The sequence below is a fragment of the Peromyscus eremicus genome, chromosome 6 (assembly GCF_949786415.1).
Source record: "Peromyscus eremicus chromosome 6, PerEre_H2_v1, whole genome shotgun sequence".
Taxonomy (NCBI): Eukaryota; Metazoa; Chordata; class Mammalia; order Rodentia; family Cricetidae; genus Peromyscus; species Peromyscus eremicus.
This window is the reverse complement of record NC_081421.1, coordinates 63,760,728-63,765,321: the sequence shown is the minus strand read 5'-3', so window position 1 is coordinate 63,765,321 and position 4,594 is coordinate 63,760,728. Positions and strand designations below refer to the sequence as shown.

At 49.3% G+C, this 4,594-nt stretch overlaps 1 long non-coding RNA gene across 1 annotated transcript; it reads left to right on the top strand.

Annotated features, from left to right (window-relative positions):
* The first annotated feature begins 2,151 nt into the window (after positions 1-2,151).
* LOC131912514 (uncharacterized) lies at positions 2,152-3,636 on the top strand. Its single transcript, XR_009379648.1, has 3 exons — positions 2,152-2,195; positions 2,551-2,715; positions 3,123-3,636. It is a non-coding gene; the product is annotated as an uncharacterized LOC131912514 (long non-coding RNA).
* The last annotated feature ends 958 nt before the right edge of the window (positions 3,637-4,594 follow it).

Below are 4,594 nucleotides of genomic sequence, written 5' to 3'. Positions count from 1 at the left end.
TGGCCATTTCCAGGAATGCCAGCCTTGACTCTGGCCGGTGGAGCACGTCAGCATCTCCCAACATGGGCCAGACTGGCCATCGGCTTCCCCAGGCCCATGGAGAACTTCAGGCTGCCTGGCGCTCCAAGCCAGGAAGCTCAGCTGATCAAAACTCAGAGACCCTGCGTTTGGGTTTAGGGAGTTGACTTGGGTGGCGCTGGCAGCAGAGACAAGAGAGGGGAGCAAATACCTCTTAGGCTGGCCAGTCAGTTCCAGCCCCAGAAGTAATGACTGCGGTGTGGCTAGGGACCTAGTAAGGTTTTGTTTTCTTACCCCCCCCCCTTTTCATCTCATGCTGCTGGAGATGGAACCCAGAGCCTCGCATATCCGAGGCAAACATTCTCCCACTGAGCTACATGGCCCCACCCCTTTCCACCTGCTTCACTAGGTCACCGAAACCAGTCTCAAACTCACGGTCCTTCTGCCTCAGTAACTCCGGAGGACTCTGAGCATAGATAGAGAGATGTCACCAGGCCTGGCTGCTCATCCCTCTTGTCTGTGTCTGAAGGTATTTCACTGACTGAAGAGGAAACTTGGATCAGGACTTCAGAAGCTCCTCCACCGAGCACACTCATCTTCGGCCACGCCCCTGTGTAAGAGAAGGGTGGGGAGAGGGAGATTTCTGTTTCCAAGCATGTGAGGTCTGGGGAAGGGTCTTAAACAACCATGGAGTTGGCTGTGCCCACCTAAAGGGAGAAGTCAGGCATCTCCGAGCTCCTGTCTCCCTGTCTCCCTGAGGGTCCAGAAGCCTTCCCAACTGACCCTGTAGATCAGCGGTTCTCAACTTCCGGGTTTCAAACCATTTGGGGGTCGAATGACCCTTTCACAGGAGTCAATATCAGATATCCTGCATAGCCAATATTTACATTATGATTCGTAACAGTAGCGAAATTGCAGCTATGAAGTAGCAATAATTTTAAGATTGGGGGTCACCACGACATGAGGAACTGTATTAAAGGGTCTCAGCATTAGGAAAGTTGAGAACCACTGCGCTAAAGAGAACTTAGAGAAATCTCAGCTGTACTAGCCCATCTCAAAGCACAGCCATGAAGTTTCCAGAGCGCCTTGTGTCTCTCATCCTACCCCGGACCATTTTAAGGCAAATCAGTAGCTTTGCCAAGAAACACACAGAGATGTAGGAGAGGAGAAACGTGCATCCGTGTGGCAATTTGTCACTGGGGGAGGCAAGGGAAGCCAATGACTCAAAGCAGGTTCAGGGATTATCTGCTTTTTCGGTTATCCACGTCCCTCATCACCATAGAGAATCGAGAATCGGGTGTATCTCCCTCCCCCTCAACTCCATTGCTGGCATTAGAGATGTGATTTGTACTTTGAACAACTGTGGGTAAAGGACTCAGAACGGTCTCTGGGTAAAATTTCCCCAGCACTGAAATGTCATTAAATAGCTCTCAGCACCTGGCACCTCTCGGTCCCTTTAAAAATAGCTGGAAGATAAACACATCGAGGGAGGAGAGAACTGGCGATTACTGAGCATTTGTGTGTACTCAGTGCTCGTTCTGAGCCAAGGAAGCATCAACTCAGAGAAGGGTGCTGCTCTCCCGTGATGTGTCACTGTGTGGGACCACAAACCTGGTGCTCCAACATGGAGACCATCTGACTCCAAGGTTACCGCCTCACCTCATCTCAGTGAGCTTGAGCCTTCCTTATAAATCATGAGGGGGGCATCCTGGGCCTCACTGTATCTGCTAAGATGCTTTTAATTGCCAAGAAAAAAAAATTCAAGTGCAGCTATTTTCTCCTACCCTGGGAACTAGAAGTCTCATTAATTGGTAGCACTTGTGACCAGAACATGGTCCCTTTTGAGTCTGCTCCTCTGTCCCCAGCATGCTAACCACAACACATGCAGACATCCCATCTGGGTTTGGAGACAACCAGGGAACGCCAACCCTGTATGGATCTCTACTTCATAACAGAGGAAAATGCCCCAGAAGCCCCTAGACTGTCTTTCCTATCTCACAAAGTGGGTCACATACTCAGACCTAAACCACTCATTGGTAAAGGGTGGGGGTACTGCCATGTTGTGGGGGGCTGACTTCAAGAGCTGGGATCTTCAAGAGCCCAGGAGTTGGGATCTAGAACACGGCAGTTATTACTGGCTCCTGGACAGGCAGGCCCTGGGTCACCAAGGCCACCAGGTAACTTAGTATATACTTCTTTACAGGAGTTCTTCCCTTGGGGCAGCTCCACAGTCTGGGCCCAGAAGACATAATCCAGCTCAGGGTCCTTGCAGCTTAGCTAGGAAGGAGTGAGGCAGTGGCCTGCACCCAAATGAGAACCTGCCGGCCCTGCAGAATATATAGAGGACACACACGACTGACTTTATTAGAGAGATTTGGGGAAGAAATCTCATTAAAGATTTGTTCTATCACATACCAGGGAAACAAAGCCTTTTGTGAAACTTATGAGCAAGCGATGTGAACATCTGCATGGTGCTGGGGTCTTTAATATCCTGGAGGAAGCCTGATGATTATCTGCCTGGATATGTTTCAGCCTGGTAGGGACATGGGAGAGCAGGGGAAGGAGTCCTCTATGTTCCTGCATACACATCCAGACTCTTGTGGGCAAGGACAGCAGCCAGGTTCAACATGCCCCAACTCTGCCCTCTCCAAATGCCTTTAAAGACAAGCTGTAGGGGACTGTGAAGATGACCCCAAGGTGAGCAAGAGGTATGAGAAGGAAAGCAGGTTGAGGTGAGTCAAGAAAGACAGATGGGAGCCAGGTGGTGGTGGTGATGCACGCCTTTAATCTCAGCACCCTTAGTCCCAGGTGGATCTCTGTGAGTTCAAGGCCAGCCTGGGCTACAGAGTGAGTTCCAGGACAGCCAGGGCTACACAGAGAAACCCTGTCTCGAAAAAAGAAAAAAGACAGAGAGATCAGAGTGAAAGCAAGGAAATGGGAAGAAGGGATAACAAACAGCTGTGGGATGCAGGACAGAAAGTGCCCCACAAGCCCTCCTGCTAAGTTGTCCCTTAAGTCCCCAGCCCCAGGTCCCCTCTGGGAGCACCCTTGCTTCTGCGTGAGGATGGAAATCCAGGACTCGCCATGTTCTCCTGGCCCAGCAGGATCCAGACATTTCCAGTTCCTGCATCCAGTGGCCCTGCTGGGCAGAGGGGTCATGATTCAGATGACTCGCACATCGTTTCAAGGCAGAATAAGAAAAGAGCCAGGCCTCAAAGGAGTTTTGTCACAGCAAGCTCGGACCTTTGAACCCTATTCCTCACCCTGATTTCCTGGCTGGGAAGAAAACAGCAGTCTATAAATAATCTACACACTCCGATTTCCTTACAGCACATGCATCTCCAAAACTATTTCCCAAAGGCTCCATCTCTCTGTTTCCTGGCTAGAGAACACTGATTCATCCCTCAAAACCCTGTTGAAATGATGCTCGTGTGTAAGACTTCCCTGGCCTCCACATCCCCAAACTGGGTCGGTTACTCCTTTGCTGAGCATGCCGTATCAAATTGTCAATACAGTGTTTATGTCCCCCGGCATCTGGGACAGTGCCAGAAGCATACTAGGAGCTCCATAATGTTGGTTAAATGAACAGATACAAAAATAAATAAGTCCACCTCCCAACTAGATTGAGAAACTGCTCGACTTGTATGAAACTAAACTGACTCACAGAACTTCTGAGCAAAGGAAGGCTAAGTGCCCACCTTAATTACAAAATGAACAACAGTCATTAAATTTTCTTTATATCCCTTGAGATTCCTTTCTGACTTATGGTATGGTGGTTTGAAAGAAAACGGCCCCCAGAGGGAGTGGCACTATTAAGAGGCGTGGCTTTGTTGGAGTAGGTGTGGTCTTATAGGAGGAAGTGTGTCATTGTGGGGGAGGGCTTTGAGGTCTCTTTTGCTCAAGCTTCCCTCAGTGTAACACTGAGTCCACTTCCTGTTGCCTTCTGATCAAGATGTAATCAGCACCATGTCTGCCTTCATGCCACCATATTGGTGAAATTATTAAGGCCACTCCGTGTAGTTAAAAGGGAGGTTTATTTTGTGGGGTAACTTACAAGTGAATGGATAGTTTACAGGGTCTGGGAAAAGTGTAGCGCAGTTCAGCGGTGTTCTCTGGAGAACTCTGCTCGGTCTACCTCCAGCGTCCAGGGTCCAGGAACCAAGAGAGAGCACATCCGAAACTCGGGTCTTCAGGATCCTCTCTTGGCCCTGCCTTGTAGGTGTGACAGTTACCGAAGCCTCAATGGGGGTTGGAACTTCCAGATCAAAGCTGGAATGGCTACCCACTACACCACCATGCCCTACCCTCTGCCATGATGATAATGGACTGGATCTCTGAAATTGTAAGCAAGCCACCCCAATTAAATAGAAAAGTTGCTGTGATCATGGTGTCTCTTCATAGCAATAGAAACCCTAAGACATATAGCAATATACAAAAAAGGGGGGGTTGGTTTTGTTTTGGTGTGGACGTACATATTATGCATGCCTCTGTGTATGTGTTGGGGGCAGAGGATGGGAATGTTGAGATAGTCTTGCTATATATCCCAGACTAGCCTGGAACTCACAATGTAGCCCAG